This window comes from Stegostoma tigrinum, chromosome 33 (assembly GCF_030684315.1).
Source record: "Stegostoma tigrinum isolate sSteTig4 chromosome 33, sSteTig4.hap1, whole genome shotgun sequence".
NCBI lineage: Eukaryota > Metazoa > Chordata > Chondrichthyes > Orectolobiformes > Stegostomatidae > Stegostoma > Stegostoma tigrinum.
In genome coordinates, this window is record NC_081386.1 from 28025384 (window position 1) to 28040588 (window position 15205).

The following is a 15205-nucleotide window of genomic DNA, read 5'->3' on the forward strand; positions in this document are numbered from 1 at the left end:
GGCTTGCATCGAAACATCTCAACTTTAGCCACATAGACTGGAACAGTTCATGACAGTGACGCGCTACCACCTTCTCAAAAACAGTTCAGGGTGGAGTTTAAATGTCAGTGATGCCAGCATTGTATGAACGAATGAAACCCTCACATTGTGGGCTAAATTTCAACGCACCAGCAACGGCATAACATCTAGGCTGGAAATGACAGCCTATTACAATACAGCAGGGAATGCTGCTTTAAGAAAAGTGTTACTTTTGCAAAGAGATTCTAAAAATATAGTCTTATTTATACTAAAGAATATTAAAAGGAATAATTGGACTATTATATTTGAGAAAAGAGTTCAAATGGGCTGAGATAACTTTCCTTGTATCTAATGTTGCAGACCTTCTCTGTAGCGACATTAAACAGGAATACCAAAGCAAATGTAGCAAATATGGTGAACTACTCTCCATTCCTGACAGCGTTATTCAGGTTTTCCATTATTTAGTAGATTATGAGTTCAAATCACACTGCTTTCTCCATGAAGTAGACTATACCTGTACCCCTCAGAAGAATGTCCATTCACAGGCTTTATTCAGCATAATTATATACAAGAGATGGTCAGACAAGTACCTCCTGGAAGCCTAAAGACCCAGATCCCAGTTCGATGTAAACTGGCACCACTGTGACATGGTCTTCATGCACATGCACAATAGCTAATCTTAGAGTAAAGATGTAACTAACATTTTTACTCCACAGGGATGTTAATGGCATAAACACTATACTTTAGTTATTATTTCTACACTTTTACTACAACCTGCCTTACCCCATTAAACCAAAACAACCACTAGTCTTCAGCAATACGTGCTGATTCTTATGTGCCAGGAAGTAGAAACACAATGCATTCTGTGATAAAGAAGCTGATTATCTTTTCTTTTCCTTTATTTACAGTAATGGGATGTTCCCTCCACAGACATAGCCTGTTTCTGTGACTGTTGCACTAACAGTAGCTTCGCATCCAACAGACAAGCGAACAATTAACAGATTAGTATTTACAATAAAGAGCAAAAGCTGAGTTTGGAACAGAATGAAAGTAGAATTACCATGAACAAAGCTTTAATTAGTCATATGATATTGAAGAGAGGAAGAGACATTCAATTAAAGCACACAGCAGGTGAAGTGAGTTTCAGAATTGTGAATTGCCATCAGGAGACTTAACGAGACCTTACAAAGCTGTAGGTCAGTTCCTGGAAGATCTAGATCCATCAATCTACCGTTATCACTATCCTAATTTTATTTTTATATCTGTTGTTGGTTCCTTTCAGTTCAATTTGATAAAGCGGAGGAAATGTCCAGAGGAGACAAAGTGAATTGACATTGAGTTGTCATTGCAGATTAGCAAGATTACATGACAAACAAAGAATCAAAAGACCAACCTTTATTTTTGTAGTACATTATTACACCTCAAGGATCTTCACACAAATACTGCTTAAGTACTCCTTACTCTGCCCCCCATCCTACAGCCTATAGCCCTTTAAAAGATATTTGTGCAATCGCCAAACAAATTGCATTTAAATAGCACCTTCAGCACAATAAAATATCTCAAGGTGCTTTATTAAGCAAAGTTTGACACTGAGGTCAAAGCATAAAGGAAGAAGAGTAGGCTATGCAGCCCATTGAAACCTGTTCCAACTTTTAATATGATCATAGCTGACTTGATTCTGACCTTAAATCCACTTCTGCATAATACTTGACTCTTTTGCAATCAAAATATGTCCGGGTAAACTTTGACTACATTCAACCATTCAATTTCCATTGCTCACTGAGGCAAAGAATTGTAAAGCCCAAAGACCCTCTGAGACAGTCAGTTCCTTTTCATCACTGGCAGCATCTTATTTATAAACTGCTTCTCCTGGTTCAAAATTCACCCAACAGGAGGAAACTTCCTCTATCGAACCTGTCAAACTCAGAATCTTACATATTGTGACTTTTTCTATGTTGTGACTAAAAGTTTGGTTAAAGAGGTAGGTTTCAAGGCGTATCTTGATGGAGAGAAGAGAGTTGGCGACTCAGGGAGGTTTAGAGAGAGAAGTCAGTGCTCACAACATGGGCAGCTGAAAACATGGCCAGCAAGGTTGGTGAAGTTCAGAATGGAGATGTGCAAAAGGTCAGAACTGGCAAAGTTCCGGTATCTCAGAGGGTGGGGATTGCAGAGATAGGGATGAGTGAGCCCAGAGGGATTTGATAACTAGGATCAGAATTTGAACATGCTCAACTGGGAGCCTGTGTAGATCAGTGGGCACAGGGGGATGGGGTGAGCAGGTCTGGTGTAAGTGGGATATAGGCAGCAGAGTTTTCTTGAGTTTACATCTATGGAGGGTGAAAAATTAATGTCACTTTGCTCAACATCCCCCCCTGCTGTTTTACCACAGACTGATGTCCTACATTGTGATCTTTCGTCTTTTATGTTGGCTTCTTAATTTAAAGAAGATGTTATATTGCCCACATCAGTTCCTGAGTAGGGTTTTTGCGCTTCTTTTCGCTATTCTCTAAAGCTCAGTTAACAAGTTAGTCCAACTCATTCATGATTGTTGGAAAAGCTCACCAGGTCTGGCAGCACCTGTGAAGGAAAAATCAGAGTGAACATTTCATGTTCAGTAACCCTCCCTTGGAACACCCCCACAAGAGAAAACGTCCTTTATAGTCCACCCTGTTGAGACCATTCAGGATCTAATAAACTTCAGTCAAGACATTCAACGTTCAAATTCCATTGGAAACAAGCCCAGTTTATTCAACCCATCCTCAGAAGACAATTTACTCATTCTACGTGTCAATCCAGTAAATCCCTTCATTTAAGCATGATGTTTGCATGTGTCAGCTCAGGTCACCACCCCCTCCAGCCTGACTGCAAATCATTGCTGACCTTCTTAAAAATCCTACATTTTCTTCCTAAAGTGAGAGTCATTCTGCTGTTCATTTTTAACGTTTTAGTTAAGACAATTTTTGCACATTCATGTGGGGAAGGTGAGTGTAGGAGGGAATGTGTGAAAGTTCACATCTTCCTTGGATTTCATTTATATTTTACTCTTCGTCTTTAGTTCCTCCACAATAGAACAGTTTGAATTGTAACACATCCACACTCTACTCCGATCAGTGCCTGAAGGAAAGGGACTGAATTGCGAGGACAGATACAATATGCTGGCAAAGGAGTGCATGCATGAAAGAATCTAAAAGCCCATTATTCAGTCTGATGAATAGTAAATTATTGTGTTTATAACCTTGAACTATGCGCAATATTTTATGTACCATCATCCTTACTTGTTGCTTATTTTGTGGTGGCCTTAACTTGCTATATAGCAAATCAGTCAATATCCCACATTATATGAGAGATTGTTTTACATTAGAGTGGTATTGGCAGTTATACTGGTTACCCATTGGGAACAGAGGCCTGTAAAGTTGTCACTCTTGGATCATTGGGTAGAGTGCTGATCTCTTAGTCAAAATGTGCTGAGTTCAATTACCCATCCAGAGACAAGAGCACATACTTCAAGCTGGTACTCTCAGTAGAGAGTATGCAGTATTAATGGAGGTGCCAACTTTCAGATGAGATGTTCTATTTTAATAAACCTGATCCACCTTCTCAGGTGGATGTAAAACATCCCATGGCACTATTTGTTACAGAGCAAGGGAGATCTCATTGGAATCCTCACATATATTTGTCCCACAATTGCAACACTAAAACAGAGTAACTGAATATTATTTTTGGGATCCTACCATGGCAAAATGTAACTTTCTCCATTACCACGATCACCTCATTTCCAATGTATCTCATTGGTTGACAAATTCGTTGATATGTCCTAAGACTATAAATGGTGCTATGTAAAGTCGGCCATTATACTGACTTGGAAATATATCACTATTTCTTCAGCGTCTCTGTGTCAAAATCCTGGAATTTCCTACCTAATGACATTTTGGGTCTACCTATGGCGAATGCACAACAGCAGTTCAACAACACAGCTCAAGAAGAGACGCAAGCATGGTGGTATTCTCACAAAATGTAGAGACCCCAGTAATGATCTTGAGATCTGTGTTCAAATCCTGATATTGTGGAATTATGGATTCAATTAGAAACCTAGAATTAAGAGTCTAATAATGATCATGAAAACAGAGTTAACTGCTGGGGAAAATCTCATCTGGCGCACTAATATCCTTCAGGGAAGGAAGTCTGCCGTCCCAACCTGGTCTGGCCTACATGTGACTCCAGATCCACTGCAGTATGGTTAACTCTTAGCTGCTCTCTGAACAATTAAGGATGGCCAATAAATGCCAGTGCATCTTAAGAAACTCACATTCCATGAATGACTTTTTAAAAATGCAATATCTTTAAAGGTAGCAAGGAATTCATGGTCAAGTTTTGCATACCATTGTACTGGTATCATCATAGAGCTTACCATATTTGTGCCACAGTGTTACTTGTGAGCAATCAACATCATATACCCACGGACCAAATTGTCATTGGTCAACACAGCAGAAGTACATTGGAACACAATGCTGCCCCTTATTTTCCCTCCCTCTCTGCACAATGCTCTGTCCTGAGAAGAATGATGGCTTCTGAATGCATACATGTCCTGACTGCCTCCTGGAAATTGTGTGGCAGCAGCTTCAGAACATGCTTGAAGGGAAGTGACTGAATGCCAGGAGTAGGTGCAGTGTGCCGAGAAAGAAGTGAACGTGTGACAGAATCTAAAGATCCAACCAAGGGGATATGTCACAAATGAGCTCCTTCCTGTCCTCACTCATGTCTGTCACTAGAATGTTGGAGTAGGGGGCGCGAGGTGAAACCTCTTGTGCCCCTTCCACATCAAGTAGCATGGGATTAACATCCTGTGAGAATCTGCTTTTACAGTTGAACAGGGCACGTGATCAAACCTTAGTAAGATAAATTTCCGTTCTTGCTAACAACAGGTAATTTTGTTTGATGTGAAAGCAACATTTTTCACTGTCTGCCAAACCACCCACGCATACCGGACTTAAGTAACAAAATATATGAGGCTGAATATAATTGGAAGCTTCCCTTCAGATTTAAACTGCTAAAAGAAATTTTCTACACGGAGGAGGTCGTTGGGTGTGATGTAGTATCTGCATGGCTCCAAAGATTTTCCTCTTTGCTTAACTTCACCCTAGCTCCCACCTTCATCCTTGCTAAGAATCAATGTCCCTCATTTCTTCATATTTCTATGTTCAACTACCTGACCCTACTCCTTAAAGGTTTTGCCTGGGCATGGGTACAGGTAGCATTGTTAAGGTATAGATATGAAGGGCACTGTTTAATTAACTACTTAGAGCACTTATAGAGAGTGATGACACAGTGGAGTTGCTAAGTAAGAAGCTGATACATATAATGCAGCATTCTATAAATAAAGCTGTTATCAAGATAAGTAATAATGTCTTGTTTCACTCTTCGTTAAATGGTTTGATATGGATACAACAGCCAACTTTACTTCCAAAACCACTGACTACTACAGGATATTGACAATGGGAGACAACATGATGAAACCACATCCCATCCTTTCCTCTCAATCAAGGCAGTATTATGTCAGTGAAGATGATCAGCAGCAAGACACCTGGCTGATTTATTCCCCTTTTACCCTCATGGACCAAAGGTCAGCAGTCACATCACAGCAAAAGGTTTATTTGAAATTACAAGCTCTCTGAGCACTATTCCTTCATCAGATGAAGTCACCACCACAGCTGAAAAAAGGAACTAAGCTGCAAAATCTTGTGATTTCAAATAAACCTGTTGGACTGTAACCTGGTGGCATGTGACTTCTGACCTTGTCCACTCCAGTCCAACACTGGCACCTCTACATCTTAGACAAAAGGCACTGAGGCCATTGATAACACAGCGTGGCGCTGGAGGAACACAGCAGGCTAGGCAGCATCCTGACCTGCTGTGTTCCTCCAGCTGCACACTATCTTATCTCTGACTCCAGCATCAGCAGTTCTTCCTATCTCTGCCTGAGACCATCGAAATGATTATTTTCACTTTTAGGAAATGGGCATTGCTGTCTGGCCCATCATTCATTGCCCATCCCTAGCTGCCAATGCGAAGATGATGGTGAGCTACTGTCTTGAACCGCTGCAGTCCATTTGGTATAGAGACACTAACAGCACCGTCAGGGTTGCAGTTCCAGGTTTTAAACAAGTGAAAATGAAGGAAAGCCAAATTATTTCCAAGTTCAGGATGGTGAGTGTCTCAGAAGAGAGCAGGTGGTGTTCACATTCATCAGCTGCCCTTGTCCTTCTAGATGAAGAACCTGGGCAGCAGACAGATGGACCAGCAATCACCTGCAATTCCCCCTTCAATCAGATACCATCCTGACTTGGAACCATATTTGCTGTTCTTCACTGTTGCTGGCCCAAAACCTTCAGGATTCCTTCCTAGCAGCACCGTGGATATACATGCACCACATAGACTGAAGCAGCTCAAGGCATCCACTCACCAGCACCTTCTCCAGGGCAAGTGAAAGTAGATAGCAAATGTCGCTTTTCCCGATAGTGTTCACATCCCAGGATCAAAAGCAAGGACCGGAGAGGAAAGGATAGAAAATTGGGGGAAGGAGTTAATGACAGGGAAAGGAATTTTGAAAATGGGAGAAGAGAGGTAATGTGGAGAAAGGAGTGATGATCATGTGGAAAGGAACAGAAAAGTGAGAAGGGAGGAAAGGCAAAGTCAAAGGTTGTAGTAACTTTTGATTAGGAAAGATGTTGTTAAACTTGAATAGGTTCATAAAATATTTACAAGCATGTTGCCAAGGCTGGAAGGTTAGAACTAGAGGGAGAATAGACTGAGGGCTATCTCCCATGGAACATCGGAGGCTGAGGGAGTGACCTTATAGCAGTTTATGAAACATGAGGGGCATGGATAGAGTGAATAGTCAAGGTCTTTTCCCCAGGGTAGGGGAGTCCAAAGCTAGAGACCATAGGTTTAAGCTGAGCAGGGAAGGATTTAAAAGGGGCCTAAGGGGCAACCTTTTCATGTAGAGGGTGGTGCGTGTATGGAATGAGCTTCCAGAGGAAGCAATGGAGGCTGGCGCAATTACAAGATTTAGAAGGCATCGGGATGCGTACATGAAAAGGAAGCGATAAGCGGGATATAGGCCAAATGTTGGAAAATGGGGCTAAATTTATTTGGAATACCTGATCTGCATGGACTAGTTTGACCAAAGGGTCTGTTTCCACGCTGTATATAACTAAAACTCTATGACTCTAAATGATAAGTGAAAGTTGGAATAGGTAACAGTAATACACAGTTCAAAGCCATTAAGCCATGGGCACATGTCATAATGCACAATTACTAGTGCTGTTTACATAAACAAATATGATTTGACAGCAATTACGACAAAGTACTTCTTAGATCAAATTTTTATTGTATTAAATGTATACCAGACACCAAAAGGCCTCAGTGCCTGTTGTCTAGTATGCAGTAACTAACTCTAAATTACTGGTATCTATGTCCTGATAGCTGTTATCTCCAGGATGGGAATAAAAAAAATTAACTGAACAGGGAAAACGTTTGGGATCATCTGATATGATGAAGTAGCCTCTAATAATTGTGTTATCAACTGAAGGGGATGTTGGAACTGTGAGAACATTCATTATAAACAAAAATTCATTCAATCATAAGCTTATTCGCAATTAGAGGCAGCATGCTATAGTAGGAGACAAGCTTTATTCCTGAGGCCTTGTTCCCAATCGAGCCTGGACTGATGTCATGTGTCATTGAATTTAAAGCACAGAAAATCAGCTCTTGGCCAACTGCATTTATGCATTAAAGGCAGAAAATACTGGAACATTCAACATGCATGCAGCATCTGTGGAGAAAGAAATATCATCTTTGTCTGCACTTACTCTCATTCCACTTCTGTAGTTCACCCTATCTCCCAAGTTCATTACATAGAAAGAAGCCAACTCAGCTCATCTTCACCTATCTGACAAGATCTTGATAACCCACCCCATTACAGAATCCATTTTTTTTCTTAAATGGGTCATCCCAAGCTCCAACTGAAGGTTTAATCAACACATTGGACATAGCTCATGTTTTCAATCATAAAATTACCTTTTACGTACTTTTTTTATGTGTCCCCAGGTCTATTTCCACTGTTTAATTGAAGGTAAAATATTCCAAGTTAACAATTACAAAAGCAATTTCAGTTTTTGAGACCTTGAGTGCTCTCTTTTGCAAAATATCCATGAGGTTTCCTCTCAAGGCAGATCTCAGATATTAGTGGCTGCTCTCAAATCACTTCTCTGCTCCATGTCTAGTGCTTAGTGTCTATTACAAACCAGAAAGAGGCCATTCAGTCCAACAGGCCCATGCTGATGTCTATGTTCCATATGTTGCTCTACTCACACGTCTTCACGTAATCTCATCAATATATCCTTCTATTCCTTTCTCCCTCATCTGTTTATAATGCTTCCCGTTAAATGCACCATTTTTATTTGATTCAACTGCCCCACAAAGTCAAGAGTTCCATATTTGTATCACTCTCTGAAGATGCCTTTGAATTTCTGAGTAAATTTGTTTGTGACTATTTCATACTAATGGTGCTTTATTGTGATCTTACCTGAAAATGAAAATGCCATCTTCATATCTACCCTAACAAATCCCTCCATAACGTTAAAGACTTTTATAAGGTCACTCCTGCACCTTTTGTTTCATGGAGCAATGAGCACTTAATGCCACCCACGGCAGTTCTCTTGCTGACAGAACTGGTCTCAAAGGGAGGGTCTTAGTTCCTTTCCCTACTAGAAGTAACAATGGGTAATGGGCATGGGGTGCATAAATAAAAAAAATCTGATATCCATCCTCCAACCCATACAATCTCACTTCTTTCCAATTTAACCTCAGTGGGTTTAGGAGGTATCCGTGAGTCTCTCGTTGGAGAGGCAGGTCAGTGATTAGGATGGTCAATGAAGGGAGGTGGAAGCTGTCCATTCCAGCATCTTTTTTCAGCACTGTTTGTGGTCCAGGAGGAAAAATAGAGGCGAGAAAGAAAAATGCTAAAGAGGTTTTACCCAAAAATTCGGTATAGCATTCATAGTCCGGGGATTTCCAAAGATTTCCCCATCTGCTCCGAGCACCGGTCCTATTCCATTCCTATAAGCATCAGCATTAATACTCATGTTTTAGTTTGGCACAGGCAATATAAGATTTGATCACTCTGCCCTTTGACCTAATGCTCTCGTTTTAGGAATGCAATTTCATATTCTATTGACTTTGTTGATTGCTGCTGTGCTTGACTTGGACATGTTTAGAATTGAATAAGACATGTTTACATCTTCATCTTCAGATATTTTAAAATCCTTTTATATTCTGCCTGTTCAAATACTTATCCAATTCCCATTTAAATGGTGTTATCAGCTCAACGGGCACTTATGCTGAAGAATTATACATTCTAATAGATCCCTTTGTGAAACTCTTCAGTTTGCTCCAACACAATGCATTCTCTGTCCATCAATTTCTGAAATCCCTACAATTTGGAAACAAGCCATTCAGCCCATCAAGTTCTCACCAACCCTCTGAGGGGCTTCCCACCCAGACCTATCCCATCCCTGTAACACTGCATTTCCCATGCCTAATCCACCTAGCCTGCAGACTAATGGGGCAATTTAGCGGGGTCAATCCACCTAGCCTGCACAGGCCGTGAGAGGAAACCAGAGAAATCAATGGAAACCCATGCAGACACAGGGAGAACGTGCAAACTCCACACAGACAGTCACCTGAGGGTGGGAATGAACCTGGATCCCTGGAGCTGTGGGGTAGCAGAGCTAACCACTGAGCCACTGTGCCATTCCAATTGGAAGCATACTGGATAAAATAAGTGAGAAGCCACGAGGAAAGAGGCAGACCTGGTCAGTTTAAGCAGCAGAGGAGCAGGAGAGGTTCACAGGTTGAAATGTGAAACCTGGGAGGATCAAATTAGCCTTTTGTGAAGCATACAGCCCGCTGCTGTGGCAGCAGCGAGTCTTTGTTGATCTTATATAGGGTCTGACTGATATAAAGCACACTCTCCACTGACCACTGGACCAAACAGGATTGTGTGCTCCTACGACTGGGGGATGAGGGTTTTAGGGGCAACTACTTGAGTATATTAGCCTCTGTCCACATAGTGGAGCCTGATCTCCAATCATCTCAGCTATCCCAGCAATTGGGCAGAGATCTTGCTCTGCCAGAACTATTCGATAGACGGTACCTCCACAAAATGCTGCAAATTCAGTGGTAGGACAGGCACACAGATACCTGTGTCCTCTGTAATGCTGCAAGGCAGCACTTGTTCCCCATCTGTAATTGGCCTTAAACTGTCCCCGCTAGCTAGGCTATTTGAGAGGGTAGATAAGAGGCAACCACATTGTTGTATGTTAGTGGTCAATAGCACAGAAAAAGACCCTTCAGCCCATTGAATCTACATCAGTCAAAACAACCACCTAAATATTCTATTCCAATTTTCTAGCATTTGGCCCATTGCCTTGGTATTGCAAGAGAACAATTAAATACATTTTAAATGTTATAAGGGTTTCTGCCTCTACTACCCTTAGGTGAAGTGAGTTTCAGTTTCGCAGCACCCTCTGGATTAAAAAAAATCTTTCTCCAAGTCTCCTGTAAACCTTCTTCCCCTTCCCTTAACTCTATGCCCCCAGTCACTGACCATTCCACCAAGGGGGAAAGTTCCTTCCTATCTACCCTTTCTATGCCCCTCATAATTTTATACATATCAATCACCTGCCACCTCAGTCTCCTCTGCTCCAAGGAAAGCAATCCCAGTCTGTGCAATCTCTTTACATAACAAGCCCAGTCAACATCCTGGTAAATCCCATCTGCACTCCTTCTAATGTAATCACATCCCTCCTATAATGTGGATCCCAGAACTGCAGACAATACTCTAGTTGTGGCCGACCCAAGGTTTTATACACTTCTAGCAGAACCTCACCGCTCTTAAACTCTATGCTTTGGCTAATAAAGACATGTATTCCACATGCTTTTGAACCACTTTATCCTCCTTCAAATAGTGGCTGTGAGATCTTTGACGCTCATCCGGGGCACCACCTCATCTGAAAAACTGAGACATCTGACAATGCCCCTCAGCAGTGCCCAGGTAGAGCCAGCCTAAACGATACGATCAAGATCTGGATGTTGGGCCTGAGCTCTCAATTCTCTGACTCAAACAAAACTGAGCTGATGCCTGAGAAAAACCATTGCGGTGAAAAGTTGTAAGTGTTTTTAGAATTTCGTCAAATGAGATGAAGCATTGGCTCAACATGGAACTGACTGCACAGAACTTTCTCTGAAGCTTCGCAGCACAATTGATTTCTTTTTCTGTCTCTTGATATATTATTTTCTTCTTCTTCCTTTGGCAGTTGCTCAACAATCAAATTGAGTGAACAATTCATCTTTCCAGTAAACTTTTATTTGCATTACATTTGTTTTTTTGTCAACAATTTGAGTACACATCAGATTGATGGATGGAACAGCACAAGTTTGGGCTCACTTGCTCATGAATATGTTTTATTTTCAAATGTCTCACTGAATAAATAACTCATTTGCTTATCAGCTGTATCATTTGTCTACACCCTAAACTCAGGGATTTCCTCTGTATAATAGCTTTAACTCCTCATTTAAAATCTATTTTCTGTGTCCAAGTTTTTGGTCACTTGTCCCAATCTAGGTAGCCATCCTTTCTTGGTGCCAATTTTGATCTGATTGCACTCCTCTGAAGCACCTGAGGCATTGTATTCCATTAAAGGTGCTATGTAAATTCAAATTGCTGTTACAGAGAGATTGTAAAACATAACACGAGGATTTCAGATTCCTATATCTTTGCCGACAAATTGTCAGCTTGTTTTGATCGGTGGTATCCTGCCCTTGGGTTCAGGAGGTTAAGAGTTCAGACATTGCCCTAGGGACTGGGCAGCTGACAGTCACTATCTCTCAGATGTGATATTAAGCTCAAACACCACCTTCATTACATAACTCCGATTCGGACAGTATTCCATCAACAAGTCAGCCTTTATTTGTATATGAACCGACCTTGACTCTAGTACTACCTCATCCGGAGCCAACTCTCAGAGTGGCAGTATCTCTGACACTCCTGTTTATATCTGTCAGCCAGGGATCCCTGATTGGACCAGGTTAACAGCCCCAATCAGTGAACTCATATCCTATGAGGTCCTTGTTATAATCACTACACTGCCACTCCATGGAAATATGAGCAAATCAATCTCAAGAGAGGCAAAACACCTGGCTCCTTCGCCTGCCTTTCCTCTACTAACCAAATAAAGGGTTTTGTGACCATGCTTCTTGTGGTTCCTGTCAAGAACATTGAGACGATTTTTCATTGTAGTTGTGGAATTATCAGTGTGCAAGGTGGTTGTGGGTTTTACTCCTGGACCAGTAGTCATTTTAACTTGTTTCATTCTTTCATGCAATGTGGGTGTTGCTGGCAAGGCCTTACCATCATGAGTATAACAGCCTGAGGCTTAGCAGTATCACTGGTGTGGTTCTGAATATTATCATTTAACTGGCATTCACCTGACAGTGAATAAAGTCCGTACATGTGTTTTTAAACAGAGCACTGCTCTACAAGACTGTAATGAATTGTAGAGGGATAGTAGGAGAGTTTTAATATTACAGGGCCAGTCATCCAAAGGCCTACTTGACCCAGAAACATGAATACAAATTCTGGCAGCTAGGAGACTCTGAGTGGGCAGATCAGTGAGAGTGGGTGACATGGTGTCTCAGTGGTTAGCATTACTGCCTAACAGTGCCAGGGACCCTGGTTGAATTGCAGCCTCGGGCGACTGTCTGTGTGGAGGTTATATATTCTCCTGTGTCTGCGTCGGTTTCCTCCCACAATGCAAAGATATGCAGGTTAGGTGGATTGGCCAGGCTAAATTGCCCGTAGTGTGTGAGCAGGATGGATTGGCCATGGAAAATGCCGGGTTATGGGGGATTGAACTGGGGGGGGAATGGGAAGTCTGGGTACGATACTCTTGAGTGAGTCAGTGCAGACTCAATGGGCCAAATGGCCTGTACCTGCACAGTAGGAATTCTGATTAAGTCTGGAATAAAATTAATAATAAGGATTATAAAATGACTGCATGAGCATCTCTTCATGAGGGAAAGCTGCCTTCTTCACCCAGTCTGGCCTCTATGTGACTTCAGACCCACGTCAAGGTGGTTGACTCTGAACTACCCTGCGGAAAGCACCTAGCGATTCCAATTGTTAGTGGATCCTCACCAAGCTCAAGAGCAACTAGACAATGAATGCTAGCATTGGTAGCATGCCCAGATCCTAAGAAGATTATAATTATCAGACTGCCTTGTGCCTCTACACACCGTTGGCCTATGCTGATTTGTGGTGTATCTGGTTCCTGAGTAGATGCCCTACAGCATTTGAGTGAAATTAACTTCTTTGGACCCCATTTTTTTTTTAATTTGAGCCTCAAGTGAGTTACAGTGGAAGACCTGGCTGATTTACTGATGGTCACATCTTCATCACAGCTGAACAGTAATAGCTTCCCACCCTGAATGTACCCAAAACAAATCCTAGCCCCGGCTCTCATTACGGTTTCCATTAGGAAAAGTGAGGTTATAAATTGGAAATTGCAATGTCTGTTAAAAATGGCACAGGCACTAATGTATAATGCATTTGAGATATCAATATTTTAAATCGATTCTCCTTTCCTCTTCACACTGATCTTCCACCATTCTCTGCATCAAAAAGCAAACACAAAGCCAGCATTTACCTGGTTGAAGAATGCGCTTGCTGTGTCGAACAGCAAAAATACTTCCTCTCTCGTCCTTGGCAGCCAATGATGTGGAACAGATAGCCTGACACAGAGTCTTAATGAGACAACAGAGGGTTTCCCACTAGCTGTGAGCAGACCATCTGCCATTATGTCAGTATCCGCCCACAGATCTGATTCATTCTCTTAGTTGCTGCCAGTAAATCCCTCTCCACTGCTGCTGCACGATGCTGCAGTGGAACATATCCTTCCAAATAATTATTTTCTTCTCTTAGATTCTGGAATGAAACACTTTCAGGAAGCCAGGAAACTTCACCTTTAGAGACTGATTTCAAATTGCCGCATTTCATTTACTCATTTAGCCACTCCACAGTGCAAATACAATATCTCTTGCGACATGATTTCCCAGCCATATGCCTCATACTTTTTGATATTGCATGATGGAAATGGAAGAATAAAGGATTTACGCAGCACTGCAGAGATATCGCTGAGTGATTCGCGAGGAATACATTTCTCGAAGTTGCTTCAGCAAAGCACAACGTGCAAGTTGCACAAAGCAAGATCCCACAGCCAGCAAGAAAGATCCATGAATATCTTGTTGCTAATATTGCTTGAAAGACAGAGGTTGACCTGGACACAAGGTAAACTTCCTGCACTGATTATTTCATTCGATACAAACAATCAGAACTTGGATTCTATTCTCCGCTGGATGTAAACTCAAAGCCATTCGAAGTTCTACTGTACATGCCATAACTTGCACAGAGTGCCACTGACTCAACACTTACTGCCCTAAGTCAACACTTAGCATGTTTAAGAGATGTTTGGGCTGGTCTATACCACATGAGCAAAGGCAAAATAGTCACCAGAATCCTGCTCACTCTTCAGGGAGCAGCAGGAAATGATGGAGTTAACCTGAGGGCCACTCTACCTCAGGCAAGGGGCAAAACATGACCTTCATGCTAGTCTTAGCTAGGTGTGGGAATCAAATTCATGCTGTTAGGTACTACACTACATTACAAGTCGGCTATCCAGCCAACTGAGCTTACCATATGAGTAGGAAATAGCCCAGCTTAAAAAGTACAGGAGGAGGCCATTCATTGAATCTCTGTAGTGTGGAAGCAGGCCATGTGGCCCACTGAGTCCACCCTGACCCTCCAAAGAAAATCCCACCCAGATCCACTGCCTACCCTATTCCTGTAACTCTGCATTTGTCATGGCTAATCCACATAACCTGCGCATCCCCAGACAGTATGGGCACATCAGAATGGCCAATCCAACTAACCTGCATATCTTTAGATTCAGTCCATCATAATGGTGACAGCTTCTTTGAAAGATAATTTTGCTGCTCACTCCCTGTGATCCTAGTAATATTCCTTTTTCAACTATTTTGTAGATGTTTTATGATTAAGTGAATCATATTTATT

The 15205-nt window shown here is 41.7% G+C and overlaps 1 protein-coding gene across 2 annotated transcripts in view; it reads right to left on the reverse strand.

Moving 5' to 3' along the window:
* Positions 1-13899, reverse strand: part of LOC125467259 (synaptic vesicle glycoprotein 2B-like) — a 186532-nt gene extending 172633 nt beyond the window's left edge. Inside the window, exon 1 of one of the 2 annotated variants that reach the window (XM_048562861.2) lies at positions 13782-13899. The gene's annotated coding sequence lies outside the window, so the exon portion shown is untranslated. The remainder of the gene's footprint in view (positions 1-13781) is intronic. The other variant, XM_048562859.2, reaches the window with a different exon arrangement.
* Between the last annotated feature and the right edge of the window lie 1306 nt (positions 13900-15205).